This window comes from Anolis sagrei, chromosome 2 (genome assembly GCF_037176765.1).
Source record: "Anolis sagrei isolate rAnoSag1 chromosome 2, rAnoSag1.mat, whole genome shotgun sequence".
NCBI classification, from domain to species: domain Eukaryota; kingdom Metazoa; phylum Chordata; class Lepidosauria; order Squamata; family Dactyloidae; genus Anolis; species Anolis sagrei.
In genome coordinates this window covers 64,263,267-64,280,095 of record NC_090022.1, presented here as the reverse complement: position 1 = coordinate 64,280,095, position 16,829 = coordinate 64,263,267, and the positions used below count along the sequence as shown (strand labels likewise).

At 39.6% G+C, this 16,829-nt stretch overlaps 1 protein-coding gene across 2 annotated transcripts in view; it reads right to left on the bottom strand.

Annotated features, from left to right (window-relative positions):
* Positions 1-15,169, bottom strand: part of RAF1 (Raf-1 proto-oncogene, serine/threonine kinase) — a 98,879-nt gene extending 83,710 nt beyond the window's left edge. For both annotated transcript variants that reach the window (XM_060765950.2, XM_060765952.2), the window contains exon 1: positions 15,007-15,169. The gene's annotated coding sequence lies outside the window, so the exon portion shown is untranslated. The remainder of the gene's footprint in view (positions 1-15,006) is intronic.
* Positions 15,170-16,829: the final 1,660 nt, after the last annotated feature.

Sequence of the window (16,829 nt, the reverse complement as noted above, 5' to 3'; positions counted from 1 at the left end):
GTGCATTGTCAGTCTCTGTCCCTCAGACACCATGAAAGCATCCTGGGATGCTAAAATCACCCAGTCTGATGAGGCTGCAACATTTGCCATCTTGACTACACTCTGATGTTGCTTGGGTACATATGTCCCAGTATTATCTATGAAATACTCCATAGTATATGATGTCCTAAGCTGGTCCCATAGAGAGAGGCCTTGAGTTAACTCTCAAAAAGTATTATCTAGGGCCGCTGGATGAAGTCTCTACCTTTCATACAGTCTCTACCAACTCAGGGAGGGAAGCTATTGGGTCATGGGGATTAATATTATATCAGGAAGGTACTCATCACCTGGTGATTGTCTACCAAGACACTTAGAATCTATGTGATCTTACAATAGATCTGAGCCTGTCTCCATATTGTTTTGAAAATTGAGGAAATATATACCTATTCTTTCCATTTTCAAAATAATATGGAACAGACACCAATATATACTAAGATCACATAGATTCTATCTAAGTGTCCTGAACACAGGATTATAATTGTGCATGTAGGAATAAGAAGGCCATAAAATGGTTATGTGCATGAAACAGGCAGGTGCATTGCAGAGTTTAAAGCATTCAAAACAATCTTTGTATATCAACTCTTAACATCTTTCAGTTGTTCAAGCTATGGATTGTTAGATCGGTGGGCATCATAAAGATATGTGTATCACTGTCAGAACAGCAAGTAAACTGGTATTCTGTCATGTGCCATAGTAACAAAACAAATACAGACTATTTCTTCTCCCTAAGTTAGGTCACTGCCTCAAATAAGAACTATTTGTTTTCAGTTCAGCCAGGTCACTCCCTTTCATACATGATACAAAAACAAAGTGGTGTGTGTGTGTGTGTTGAAGGCATTTTTCCTATCATGTTCACTAAAGTAATTTTGGTGCTGTTTCTCTCAGGCTACGAAAGTTTCCAACATTTGTTCTGGCATGTGTGGGCAATTGAGCAATAGAATAAGTACGAAAAGATCTCTCTCTTACTGAAGCTAAAAGACTCCTGCAATCAAGGACAAGGTTGTATTGACCTTATTTTGAACAATCACAGACCCTTCCCTGATATAATTGTAATGCTGATTTCACTGGTTTTACCTTATGATTTGCACTTTTGTATAGATATCCATTGAATGGCAATTGCACAGGCACATCCCTAAATTAATCTACATGCAACCTTATGTCTAATCCCTAGTTTTTTGTTGTGTCAAGAGTGACTTGAGAAACTGCAAGTCATTTCTGGTATGAGAGAATTGGCTATTTGCAAGGATGTTGCCCAGGGGACGCCTGGATGTTTTGATGTTTGACCATCCTTGTGGGAGGCTTCTCTCATGTCCCTGCATGGGGAGCTGGAGCTGACAAAGGGAGCTCATCCACGCTCTCCCCGGATTCGAACCTGCAACCTGTAAGTCTTCAGACCTGCGGGGACAAGGGTTTAACCCATTGTGCCACCGGCGGATTCAATCTCTAGGTAAACTGAACATTAATATTTGCCATGTGAGCTTCTTGCCATCTAGAGGTCTTCTAAAACCTATGTAACGGAACATGTGAAATGACCACCAGTAAAACTTTCTGCCCCAGAGTGTGGTGGAGGCTCCTTCTTTGGAGGCTTTTAAACAGAGGCTGGATGGCCAGGAGGTTGGAGTGGGTGGCCATGAGGTCTCTTCCAACCAAAGAGCTTTCTAACCCATCGCTCTTATTTCACAATCTAGGTTTTTTTTCTGGTGATGTAAAGCCTGCTAATAATAATAATAATAATAATAATAATAATATTTATATTCCACCCTCTCTCACCGAGTGACTTAAATATAAATTCATTTTCATAACTTTGACAGATATACTGCCATACTGAGCATGCTATCTTTTCCTGACTGGTAGATATTACAGATATTTAACAGGACTTCACAATGTCTCGATAGCACTGAGAAAGATGAAAACCACAACTACAGGGAATTAGCTGCTCTGAACAGCAAGCGTGCCACTTCCTTATCTCTTTGGCTTTCCCCATATCACAGGATGTTGCATGGAGTGGGAGATGCATTTCTTTTTGCCTTGTATTATTTTAATGAGAGGAGGGGGAACAACTATGGGTAAGTAAATCTGTAGGTATCCTTAATAAAACAAAGAAGGAAACTTCACGAACTATTATTAATTTAGAAAGCCAGACAATTTGTTAGTCATTATCGGTGGCATCATAGTCATAAATCAAGATATCTTTGCAGCAGATACACAGGCATTTCTTAGAACAGTGATGACTATGTTACAAGGAACGATTTTCAGAATTTTTCCCCTTTTGGGTTTTACTTAAAGGAATGGCTTCTAAATTGTTTTGTGTGTCTCTTCCCTTCCACCATGGGACAGGGAAGGATAATACAGAATTAACTTATAGAGGGAGCAAACTGAAAACTTGCAAGGAAGTGTAACCAGGAAGAACTCGGTTTTGTCCCAAGCCAAGGTGTTTTGGTTTGGTGGAATGATCCCTAGCAGAGTACTCTAGATAAATGCATATTGAGCCAGATGTGGGAAACCAGAAGGGTTCACCCCCCCCCCCCCCTTTTACAGGGGTTATGAACCATCACCATATTTGTGCTCATTGGCTACAGCTGCTATTTTTCCTGGACACTTGCCATGTGCTGGCAGACAATGCCTCCTGGGTCAGCACTAGTCCATGAACCACTACTGGTCCAAGTGACTGGTGTTGAATCTGGGGCAGTTGGCAACATTCTCCTAGCCCATACCAATGACCTTAATCCAGATACCCGCCCTGCTGCTCTGTAGGAGGGACAATTTGCTCAGGTATTTTAGGAGAAGTGGCAAAGAGCATCTACCCCTCAGATCCCTCTGATATACCCTGAAAAAATAGTCAGCAAAAGAAGTCAGTTTCTGCTTGTGGAAGCCACTAGGAGTGGCAGTTTTGTGATAAAATGGTGTGCAGAGCTCCTTCCTCCCCAAAATAAAATAAGTAGACCCCTGACCAATTTCGTTAATTTTGTTTTGTTTTGTTTTTGGTCATTTGGGGAGTATTGCAGTCTCTTCCAGTTTAGCATAATATCCAAGGTTTTTAACTGCAGCCCTTTGTTAATGCCACAGATCTTCAGCTAGAACTGTACATGAGAACATCTACATGCTGTCTTGTGGTAGAGCTGATGGTTGGTGTGTCAAGAGTGACTTGAGAAACTGCAAGTCATTTCTGGTATGAGAGAAACAAAGTAAATCAATTCAGACACAAAGTAAATCAATTCAGAAGGGCATCTTTAAGAAGCTATATAAAGACACATTCATCTGAGACTCTAGTTAGATAAGAGACATATTTACAATGTATTGTCAAAGGTTTTCATGGCTGGACTCACTGGGTTGTTGTAGGTTTTTTGGGCTATTTGGCCATGTTCTAGAAGCATTCTCTCCTGACGTTTTACCTGCATCTAGGCAAGCATCCTCAGAGGTTGTGAGGTCTGTCCCGCTCAAAGTGTCACTACAAGAGAGGAGATTCCATCTGAACATTAGGAAGAACTTCCTGACTGTGAGAGCCGTTCAGCAGTGGAACTCTCTGCCCCGGAGTGTGGTGGAGGCTCCTTCTTTGGAAGCTTTTAAGCAGAGGCTGGATGGCCATTTGTCAGGGGTGATTTGAATGCAATATTCCTGCTTCTTGGCAGGGGGTTGGACTGGATGGCCCATGAGGTCTCTTCCAACTCTTTGATTCTATGATTCTAAGAGCACTACACAACCTTCTTTTCCCAGTAATTGAACCAGTTCTGTGCACTTGACCTCCCTGGACATTAGTTCCATCAGCATAGCTTTGGTTCGCTTGGGGAGAAGAGATGACTGCAGTATGAAGGCTTTTCTATAATATTCAAGATTTTAAGATATAAAAATTAAGTATAGGTGGAGCCACCCAGTTTAAGATTCACAATCCATTGCCCAATATGAGATTATGGGCAGGCCAAGAATAAGATGAGCCTTTAGGCTCAAATGTCCTAAGTGCACCAGATCCCATCTGATCCTAGAAACTAAGTAGGATCAAGTCTACCACTTGCATGGGAGATTTCTGATGAATTTCAGAGGAAGGAACTGATAAAGCCACCTCTGAGAACTCCTTGCCTAAGAAAACTCTATGAAATCCATAGAGTCAACATATGTTGACAGAAAACTTGAAGACCTGTGCCTTTACCAGTATCCTATCCTGTCTTTACCAGTATCCTGTCTCCTCAGTGACCTATCCATTTCTTACAAGCTGGGCATGAGGAAAACAGCTTTTTCTCACTGTTAGTCCTCAATGACTGGTGTTCAGTGGAATGCTACTGCTCCACCAGGAAGTACTTTGCAGCCAGCATACAGGTATATAGGGCAGTGTAGGTCTAGCCTTAGTGTATTGTAATTTCTTCCTTATGAGCCATACTGTAGGGTCTGTCATATTTTCTTCCTTTTTAATTTTTTCACTATTTTTTTGCACTTTTTGCATACTGAATCAACATCTTCATTGAGCTACGAACCGTGATCTCAGATGGAAAGTTACCATCACCGCCTCAGACCCTATCAGCATATAGGTGAAGTTAGGGGTTTTTTTGTCCCAGAGTCAGTATGATGCAGCAGTTTGAGTGCTGGAATCCAGGAGACCAGGGTTCAAATCACCACTCAGTCATGGAAACTACTAAATGACCTGGAGCAAGTCATGCTCAGCAATGTTAAACCCTTTCTGAACAAACTTTACCAAGAAAACAAGGCAGAGAGAGTTCCCCTCAGTCTCTACCTGAATCCTGTGTCATATGAGAATGTCTTCTTTGTTCCTTTCTATACACACACATACATACACACCACTGGATTACATCATCCTTGTTCAGAAGCCACACAGAACATTGTGCTATTTTCTGGCTATTGAGAAAACATCCATTAGTCGGGTTCAGCCCATCAGCCAAGCCATTTGCCTGACAAAGGATCAGGCCATTGCACATCACCACTGTCCATTAAGACAGCAAGGCAATAATTTCGGACCCCATTAACCCCCCACTTTTTTGTTCAACCCAGACTCCCTCAGAGCAATCAGATAGTAATTCTGTAATAAGTGTTGCTAGGAAAAATAACCCTTTCCTCTATTGGCAAAGCTGTTCTGATTTGAAACACAGTCCTGGATGGTAAATGGATGAATATTAATGGGACACAATCTGAGTCCCCTTTGGAGTGAGAAGGGTGGCATAAAAATGTCAATCATAAATAAATAAATAAATAGCCCGTCAATGACTAATGGCACAACTGTCCTACTGTGTTCTATTATGATGCAATCTCAGTGCCAGCATTTAAGTATACCAGCAAGAGTTGCTTGTGACTAGGTTTAAGGCCATGTTGTTCCTACAGTCACAACAGAAGGACATGATCATTATTGTTGTTGTTATCACTATTAATAATATTCCACCATCTCCACTGTTTAGATCTGAAAGGACCTTCAATAGTTAGAGTAGATACAGTTATTATGGTTGCTGCTGCTGTTGTTTACTTATATATCACCATCAAATGTACATTGCACTTTACAGTAAAGCAGGCAAAAACAACTGGTCCTGCCAGGCATAGTCTAATATGTGAGTGTGTAGACATACCGTATCAAAATCTGTAAAGTATTTCTTAAGCCTCTGCAGCTACATTTTAAAGTTAGCGAGACCCTTTCTTCCAATTACTCCAGGATGAAAGTGCTTAGAGAAATACTGATTTGCAGCCTATGCTGTACAATACACAAATGAGCAGGCATTCTTAACCGTCCATATTCTCCTATGACCTGAATAGCCTTGTTTAACCTAAATATGAAACCTCGTCTCAGCCTCTGGTCCTCGTTTTAGATGATGTCAGCTCCCCAATCTAGTCTACAGTGGTAGGTTAGGAATTCTTTGGGTGTATCAGTCACTTCATTTAGCTTTGGGCATATGAGATGAAGAATTATAGGTTAGTTAAGGAGTTCAAAAGGGAAAGAAATGCAGCATAATTGGATTAGAACACTATGATCAGAGGCAGCGAAACCAGCTGAACAGCATTCTGGGAACTTCGGCTCTGTTCCAAATTCCAAGGGAAGCAATAGGAGGGGCGGTGAGAACTGGAAACGCGTTCGTGGCAAGGTTTTGGTTTTGAAATGGCAGAAAACAATTCTTTATTCAAATGAGAAGACGGACTAGGAGTTGCTCCTGCAACTACGCAAGGGAAAATGCAGTTCAGCTTTGCTCTCTCTCTCTTTTTTTCCTTGAGTCAGCATAATAAACTAGGCTACATTTGAAAAACAGCTATAAGATTGAGAAATGTCACATTAGGAGGTGGCCCGACATGACTTGTAGTGGCAAAACTTTTACAGCCACTACAGGTTTTCTGGAATGTGCCTGTGGTTTCTTTGTAAAGCTGTGGTATGTGCAGGTCTCTCTATCTGAGAATGGTTATGCATACTACCTCTTACAGGGCAAACAATCTATTTTATATTTAATTAATGCAGCAGCATGACAGAAAGATGGCCATTTAGGTTATATGAGCCCAGATTTTTTCTTCTTCCAGCTCTGTGCAGTATACTCTGCAAAACTGTTTTTGATTAAGTGTATTCTAAGTTTCCTGCTGTATAATTGTTAAAAATATTCCCAGAAGTACAACAGAACCAACATAAGTATGTTCAGACACAAGCAAATATATATAATATAAACATATAAAAATAACAGCCTGATTAAATGTATCATTGAAGAAGGTGATGGAGAAAAGGCTGTACATGTTAGAAGTCTCTGCTTTAAACTTCTGCTTTAAAAACATAGACAAAAACACATGTGCAGAGCCAAACAAAATTAGCAATTTTACTTAATAGTTGTTCTATGAACTATGAAAGCAAGTTAATATAATGAGGATATTTAAGAGGTCCTTAAACTTAACACTGACAAGATTCTCTTTCTCAGTAACAATTCATTGGTGCTGACATTTTATACTGAGGTTAAGAGCAGAGGACTCCCTTAAAAGTGAAAAACCATTAATAAAGAAATTACTAATTTTTTTTGATTTCTCAACAATATGTCTTTCAGTTTATAGGTCCTCCAGGTCTGTTGTAAACACAGCACTGAAGGACCTGGATCAGTGGTTCCCAAGTTGCGGTCCATGGACCACCAGTGGTTCATAAGAACGAAAATATACCCCACAGCTTCACCATTACTACACTGTTGCCTCGAAAGCACATGAGAACGAGAGTGACTGGTTTCATAAAACCCTCTTATAGTGCCGAGGGAATGGGGATGTTGGGAGGAGAGAAGCTGATTACCCATGAAAGATTACTACTACCACATCAGCTCTAGATTATTAAATAAGGTTTTCTGTGGGATAACAAATGGCGACTACTGGATGGCATATGTTCTGTATCAGAAACTAGAGCTGATATGAGCTATCCAATGCAATTTTCTAAATCAGCACCCCAAATAACTAAACCGAATCTAAAGTTGATCGAAAACCAATTAGTAACCCTTTTGGCACTAATGTTGGAGGGTGGTCCCTGCTCAAAGTGGCCCCTGGTCAAGTGGTTCTTGGTCAAAAAAAGGTGGAAACCACTGACCTACATATTCCTAAAGTGAACATTTTACTCAAATCCTCAGATGTCAAACTATCAAATGGGTAGGGCTAAATGTAATCCTGATATTATATCTGTCTGAATAATCTGAACTCTTCACATTCACTACTTTGCACAGTCTAGGTTTGTTGACTACTTAAAAGTCAACAACAGTCATACTACCATGCATTTAATAGTTGTCTGACCTGTATAAATCAGCTGCCAAAACTCACAATATGAAGAAAATATTATCAGATGCCTGTATCTACAGATTGAACAGCTTTTAAAGGAACCATTGATAATTGCGCAATTGAAAACCCTGCAATAATGCCAGTTTTTGCATGATCCCAACTCAGCCTGTCTCACATTGCTCTGCTCATATTGTAGCAAAGAAAGTATCCTAATTAATGATAACTGGAGTAAAAAAAACCTGGATTCTCCAACAACAAAATAAGTCTGCATGCTTATTGCTGAAAAACAAAAACAAACACGGATCCAGTAACACTTAAGCTATATATTACTCATAAAGATCTGTCTTCTAACTCCAGCTGCTATTACCTTTGAGAAACAATTAGGTTCATCTGAGGACAGTGTTCACCGAGGAGCAACGCTTAACCTTTACGTCACCTGCTGCTTTGTCATCACAACTCTCACCCCAGTTGTTGGCATTCATGGACTTTTCAGATGCAAGTTTATTTCTTGCAGTCATGTGTTCTCCCATGTGCGAGAGAGACCGATGGGAAAGAACTGCAGTGAAAAAGCAGTAGACAAGGAAGGGCTAGGTAGCATCTCATTTGCTTTTATATACCAAATTGGACAACCTTTTCCCTTTTCCCCAGTAACAAAAAAGGCTTGTTAGGTTATGAAAAGCATTTCTCAGGAGCATCTCAACAAATTTCTTTTCACATACTAATGACCTCATCACATGGATGTTTCCCTAAAAAAATTTTCTCAGTTTTCTCATGCTGGCAAAACAGAGTCCCAAGGAGGCCATACTATGATGGAAATCTATCTTGCCAGCATTCTGCAAGGGAGAGAAGACTCCGTTACAGCTTTACAGAGCATACTGCTCAGAGCTGGAACATGTTTACATGTTCAGTTGACTCTCCACATCCACATCCACTATCCATAATATTCAACATCCAAAATATTCCACAATAAAAAAATCAAATAATCAAACCTTAACTTTGCCATATATCTGTATATATAAAAATGTTCTGTGCATAATGAGTACCCTAAAAACAAAACAACCATGAACGAAATCACACCAAATTTGGCAACAAAACGTCTCACAACACAAGGAGTGACCATCACTAAAAATTATTATTTTGTCATTTGGGAGTTGTAGTTGCTGGGATTTAAAGTTCACCCACCATCAATGGAATTGAACCAAACTTGGCACACAGTTCTCCCATGACCAACAGAAAATACTAGAAATGTTTGGTGGGCGGTGTCCTTTGGTTTTGGAGTTGTAGTTTACCTACATCCAGAGAGCAGTGTGGATTCAAACAATGATGGATCTGGACCAAACTCTACATGAATACTCAATATGCCTAAATGTGAACACTGGTAGAGTTTGGGGAAAATAGAATCTTGACATTTGGGAGTTGTAGTTGCTGGGATTTATAGTTCACCTACAATCACAGAGCATTCTGAATCCACCCAACGATAGAATTGGGCCAAACCACCCACACAGAACCCCCATGTGAGCCACAGCAACGCGTGGCAGGGGACAGCTAGTTTTATATAAGGGACTCCATTTTACTATACAATTGTATATAACACTATTTAACAAAAAAAAAATTAAAATGTGTTCCTGAAAGTGTTATTTCCTATTTAATTGTGTGGTACTTGCTTTGAAAGTAGTGGTTATGCTCCAGAAACTTTGTGTGTGTGTGTGTGTGTGTGTGTGGCTGCCACAAACTATGATGAATTGGGTGACAGACTATGAGATATTCATTGAAAAACTATAGCATAGGAGACAAGGATTTGAATCCCTACTCATCCATGGAAATCCATTGATTCTAGGAAGTCACATTCTCTCAGCCTAACAAGGCAATGTCAAGCCCATCTGAATAAATCTTGCCAGAAGTTGGAATCAACTTGAAAACACATAATCAACAAGAGATGTTTAGTGAAAATTCATGAGAAGTAGCTGGAGGCAGGGTGAATGATGTATGCGTTGAAAATAATCTGCCCCACATGTTTACTCTTGTCTGCTCTCCATCCACAGAAAACGTGTTCTGCATTGTATTTTTTTTCATGCTAGTGGATTTTCAGTGGAAAATAATATGCAAACTAATGCACAGTTTTTATGCGGCATGCTAATGCAATGTCACTGAAACACATTTACATTTGGAAAATTAGCTTCTTTCTTTTTTATATTTGCATCTCTTTCATCCTCATCCATCACTTCCAAAAGTAATAAAATATTTTCCACAGACCTATAAGTAAATATCTCCATAAGTTTTAGTAATATTTATTTAAGTTTCAAGTTTCAAATATGGACAAATAACAGAAAGGGAAAAAGAAATAATATGCAAACAAGATCAGGATGTAGAGAAGTCACAAGAAACACTTAACAAACTGTTCCATTAAACAGTGTTGGGTGTTACTGGTCAAGATGAGCACATAATTCTCTAAAAGTGGTCCGGTTTTCAAAGACAACTTTCCATAGACTATGAATGCCTCCATACATTTTGAAGCATTCATGGGCAGATCCTTCCCACACAGCCACAGAATCCATTGAGACAAATCAGTCTGCTGTCCCTTCGGAACAGGAAAAAATTACTACCAGAAAAACCCACTATTGGCTGTGTTTGTGGCATCTCAAAGCATAATAAATGGCTTTCGGGAGCCTGATTCCCAAAGTATATGCAGTTTAAATTAAGATGCAGTTGAATGTGAACGTATGATTTAATTGGATGGGAAAATAAATTTAATATACCAAAGACCTTGGGCAGTGAAATTCAGGATAGCAATATGGGAATTGGGAGGAGGGGACGGTTTACACCCTGCCACTGCTTTTATCTTGCTTAAATGTGTGTAAACTACTTTTGTACTTTGAATTCAGTTTGCAGCAATAGAAAGAAGCTGGGGAAAGGGGGGGGGGGGAAGAGAAGATAATTCTGACATTTTAAAAGTAGTTGTAAACATGGGACTGTCCCTGCCAAACTTGTAGTTTTCTTGCAAGGAACCAGGCAAATATCGCCTATATATACTGGCCCTAAAGCTGGGGTTGTGAAGGCAGAGTTTGGAAGCATTCTCCTTTTTGGAAGACAACTTCCAGAATCTCCCAGCTTGTGTGGCTGCTGTTTGCTGCTAACTCAGAATCACATATCCTTGAAGGCCAGAAGCTCAATCGTCAATTTGAGAGGCCCCTAGAGAGCCCCCTGCTTTTTCCCCATTTGTACGGAACAATGTGGTTCATGTGAAAGATCTTGATGAAATTAATTCAAATTTGTTTTTGAATTTTTGTCACAACTACATAAATCAAAGTCTGTTGGTCTGTCTCCCTCGTCATAGGGTTTTCTTACAAGGTGCATAATGCATTAGGCATCAGTCATTATTGTACAGGATGGAAATTTTAAAAATCCAACAAATGGGAGAAATGTGCATGCACACACATCTTTCAAGGCAACACTCTCACCTTGAGAGTCTTCCTACTAACCCTGTGGATCAGAGAAGAGGGCCCAAACCTTGAAACTTTGTAACTCTAACTGAGGCAGACACAATGTGTGGAGCTCTTGAGAACCCAAAGAGATAGTTGTTCGCTTTCCAAAGCAGTTTAAACTGAAAAATCATGCATTAGAGCTAAGGAGTCTCCCAAGCTCCTGATTACTGCAGCCAGAGTATGAGTGAATCTGTTCCAATCTTGTCTTGACTGCAAATGTAATGCAGGTACTCCAGCATACATATGTCTGAGAGGCCACCTATGGGTGTTGATTGTAAATCTCGCATTACAATTGTATGCATTACAATGCAGACAAGCCTTGAAAGAGTGTCATGAGACCTGGAGCTTAGGTGAAATGATTAAATGCAGACATGATCCAGTCTTAAAACTTTCTCCAGAATTGGCCGATTAATGTTCAGGCATGTTAATGCTGCATTTTGCAAGATCTATTGTGATGATATAAGGCAGCATTTTAAGGACGAGGCCAGCCAGTTCTGTTTTCTGCCAAGGTCCTCATTTTCTTAATAGGAATGCAAAAAACAAAATGCAGAAATCCCCTAGTATTAGCTTCCCAGCTTCCCACATCTTTATAACTGCAGGTTTGGAAATGCTTTGCCTGATGAATTTGCACTCCTTGTGGAGCTCTTCACAATTCTAGAATCATGGCAGAAAAATAACTGATACTCTATTAGGTCTAAAACATCCAAAGACTAATCATTACAATTGCTTAAGACTGGGCTGCCTAGCACTGAAGCTGAACAGACGCAAGACATTTTGGTGTTTCAGGTGTTTTGAACTGAAACTCCTGTGATGCATCAGTTGCATTGGGCAGATAAAATAGGTCTTCTGGCAAGTGTAGTTCAAAGATTTAGTAGTCCAAAGTTATGCTTTCTGACACAACAGAAGTATAATGTTAACTGTTTGTTCTGTAGGAAGGATAATTCCCACCTGCTGATTTAAAGGATCAGTGCCTCTTTTGTGCCATGCTCCAAGCAGTAGCGAAAACAGATTTTCAATTTCTATTTATGTTACACAGAGTGTCATTGCAAAATGCAGAGGAACACTCACATGAAATTAATATTTCTCAACATAAACAGTTAATCCAAAGAGATATATGTTGTGCCTCTAATCTATGTATCTTTTTGTTTGTTTGCAAACTAATTTCTATGTCTAAAGCAAAAGCAGAAATCATGCAGACTTCAAGTGTTGTTATTATTCCAACATTTCTCCACTGGCTAGGACTGCTGTAATCCAACATCATCTCAAACTACATGATTTCCACCTCAGTCTAGAATTAGTTTAGTGCAAAGCCATAGGAGGACCTTGGCTGAGATAAACCAAGAGAGGCCTCTTGTTTAAAGTGTTACTTCAGCTAAAATCAGCATCCCTTCACGATGTATTATTTCGTCAACCCTTTCTGCTCATCTGCAATATGGAGATGATAGTAATTTTGGACTGGTATCAGAACATAAGATGATTATTTATTTTATTTATTTATATTCTGCCAAAAGGGACTCGAGACTAACAAGATATTTTAAACAACACAAGCTATGTTATAGTGCACCAGACCCTTGCTTCATGTAACCAAAACCCATCCATTTTGAGTGGCAGCTGCTCTCCAGAATTTTATGCAGATTTTCCCCTAGTTCTACTTGGTGTTGCGAGAGAAGGAAACTTGGAGCTCCTGAATACAAAACATCAATTACTAAGTTGTAACTCTGTGCATTAGAAAACACCGGGGGACCTGTGGACCTCTATAGCTTTCTAGACTCGCATTCCCATCAGCCACAGTCAGCCTGACATGAATTGAACTATGACGGAAGCAGTCGTTGATTAAGTACTGGAAACTCCCAAGTTCCTCATTCTAGCTGTAAAGTTTTGTTATAAGGATTCATTAGATGTATGTGAAATGTATGTGAAATATGTGAAAATCTCACATATATTTGGGAGATCAGTATTTGAATTCCAACTCAGTGATAGAATCCCACTACGAAGCACTGAAGTCTGTGCTGAGTTGTGGCCTTTGTAAGGGTCATTGATCACATCTGGGGTTTGGTTCCAGAGCCACTTGTAGAGACTGGTCACCAAAATCTGTAGATGCTCAAGTTCCGTTACATACAATGGTGTAGTGAAATGGCATCATTTATATAAAATGTCAAAATCAATTTGTGGAAACTGGGAGGTAACTGTACTGTTTACAGAAATGCAACTTCCAGGTACTAAATGCAAAGTAACAACAAAGACTAATATGGTGGTCTCTTGAGCTGTAGAAAGCATCTGCCATGAACTTCAATTTAAATAAGAAAATATGAATCTGTTGTATACCGAGAACCAATTTCAGGATAGATGGGATTATGGTAGATCCAGAAATTGAAACCCCTGTTTATCCCAAACACCTTGAATTCATGCTAAGGTTCGAGATAGTCATGGGGATTATGATTATGGAATGGTCCCACTTTGTCATCTTTCTGCTCCAGCTCAGGTCCATGACTCAACACTTGGCCAGATGACAGAAAATCACTTTGTGGAAAGATGGCAATGAAGGAGCTACATCTCACATCCACAAAGAGTCCGTGTCTCATGTTTGTTCTTCAAGTTAGATTCTCTGTGTTTAAATGGGCATCACCTATTTAGCATAGAGTTTGGAACACTATCTTTAAAAAAATTAAGTAAAACTAATCCATTAAAAGTAATGGTGTTTCAAATCCTTTCATTTGTCCTGGACACACCAGCAAGACTGGCCACCTGAAAAAGAGGACAATAGTTGTATGGAAGAATGAGTTTTGTCAAGTGGTATCTACTGAAATGGTATCTTCCACATAACATGGGGCATTTTTTTTAATGTGGCTACCGTGACTCTATTTCATAGTTTTAGAGCCCCCCCCTCCCCCCCAAAGCTTATGCACTTTGTATATGGTCAGGTAAACTCAGTACTGCTAAGCTTGACCACATGTGACAAAGGGCAATTTTGGCACAGAGCAAGTGATATCTAGGGCTGTTTTTAGTCTGCTTTTTATAAAATAGCATTTTAATGTGTTTTTAAGCATTTTATCCTTGCATTGTTTTAATTGATTTTATTCACCCCTTGTAAGCTGGGAGGTGATACAGAAATACTTGTTTAATAGATGAATATGTTTCTAGGTTCTCATACTCTTTGCAAAAGTAATTTCTAGAGACGTATTGTAACTCCAGCCTCTTTCCCCTCAGTTTAATGTACTGGCCTAAAAATTAAATTTGATGCCTCAATTACAAATACAGGCATTACATGTAAACACTGTCTAATTACCATGTGTGAAAATGATTACTTCTCTCTATAGACAGCTCTGGGATTTTCTCAGACAGAAGCCAAGTCTCCCAGACTTAATTAGATTTTTTTTTAAAAAAACTTCAATAAAAATATGTCAGTGACAAAATAAGTTACTCCAATGAAGAGCAAATACCAGTTTTAATAATTATAGTAATCTAAAGGCATAATTGGGGAACACAATGTAAAGATCCACAACCACTTAATATGTACTAATTTCTTCTCAGGAATGAATCAGATCAATAAATAATCACAAAACATATTACAATCACCACAAAGTTGTAATTCCTTGCCGGTTTGAGAACTCATTATTTATCTAGTAGAGACTTTTTGCCTTTTGCTCTGACAAAGTGTAAACAGAGCTATCATCCCACTTTCAAGACTTAACAAGAAAATATACCCCAGACTGGAAAGACTGTGAGAATTATTGTTTACTACACAGTAGTCTTCAGCCAAATTTTCACTTACCTATTGAAGTTTTGAAAGCATGAACTTTTCAAAGGCCGATTAAAAGTTAATTGGAAAGGCTGCATACAGGGCCATCCAGTTTGCTTCAAGGATTAATAAGCAGCAAAAGAGCCTAGGCAGAACCGAAAAGAAGGTGCAGTGGATGTTGACTCCAAGGAGGCAGATGGGAGGAAGAGCCCGATTGAGATGGACAGCTCAGTTTCCCACCCCCAGATTCCCATGCAGATTAGCCAGGCACTCTGGTAGATCACATGGCTGCAACAGCCTAAAAAAAGACCACCCACCTACCCCCCAACAGCCAAATAACCTCCAGTCTATTCACGTTTTCTTTGGAGGAGCTACATGCCACAGAGCCCTCCCTTGAAACACTCCCTTCTCTTGTCCCCTCTCTGGCTCCATTTTAATAGCATGTTTTGCTTGCTTTGGCTTTCTGCTTTTCTCACTCTTTTATTTTTAGATTGTCAATATAATACAGTGGCTTTCAGAGGTTGCATGACACCATCCATGTAACAGGATCTCAGGCTTCTGAGTGCCAGGAATTACGGGCCTCCATCAGCATACTGCTGAGGGCATCAGCTTTACTATGCTGGGTGAAACAAAAGTATCTGAAAACTCCACTTGAAATGAAGACTTAAAGAAGGGAATAGTAATTCAGTCAATGGCACTATAGCACTCTAGCTATTTGATATTTCTCCATTAACTGCAAATCCCAAGATTCCAGAAGATAGAGCCATGAAAAATTAAAGTACAATCATGGTGCTATATTTGTACTGAGCGAAGGGGCCATGGAGAAATAAATTGTGACTATGTGGTTCATTGGTGCAAGGGAGAGCAAGAGTTCCAGTAAAGCAGTTTTCCGAAACTTGGCATGAATTGGACCACAATTCATATCATCCTCTTCCTGTGAATGAGATTAGGTAGGACCGGGCTGCTGCAATACAGCAATATGCAGTCAGGAAAGTAAGTGTTGAAGTGTGGACACAGCATGGCATAGGGTGCTATCCCACTGAAGAGGCCAGAATAGCCATCCTGTCTCATTCAGTGTTAATATCATTCTGTAATCAGATGCTTGGATTACTCACACATTCACACTTGTCCATTCCTTCCCCGTCTGTAAATTACTAGCACATGTTTCCCAGTATCGCACAGTCCATCACTGTACTATATGTTTCCAATGGCCATGTCCCCTTGCTGCCATCCCCCTTTTTTCCCTTTTGCTGCAAGTTGTGCAAGAGCAAAACGGTGGGTTTTTGAATTTTATGAATGATCCCATTATTATTAATTATTATTAAGTTTATTTACACTCTACTTGCTCTCTTCACAAAGAACACTCAGGACCTCATCACACTAGAGAATGAATCCACTTTAAATCCGGTTTCTGCCTCCTGCAGAATTCTAGGGTTTGTAGTTTTGGGAGAAGCCTCACAAAACTACAAATTCCAAAATTTTGCATGAGGCAGAAACTGGATTTAAAGTGGATTCATTTTCCAGTGTGATGAGGACTCAAAGTGGCTAGAATGTAGGATACACATTGGTCTTTGGATGTGGGTGTATTACAACTTCCATCATCTGCCCTCAGTTCCCCCAAACCCCTACCAGTATTTTAAGATGTCCATAATGGGTATGAGGCAACTTTGGTCCAGATGCATAGTTGCTGTGTTTCACAGGGTTCCTTATTTATTTATTTATTTATTTATTTACTATATTTATATACTGCCCCTCTCAGCCCAGAGGTGACTCAGGGCGGTTTACAGTCAGTACTAAAATCATAAAATGCAATTAAAAACATCCAGATAGCATAACGCCATAGAAAAGTTAACAAA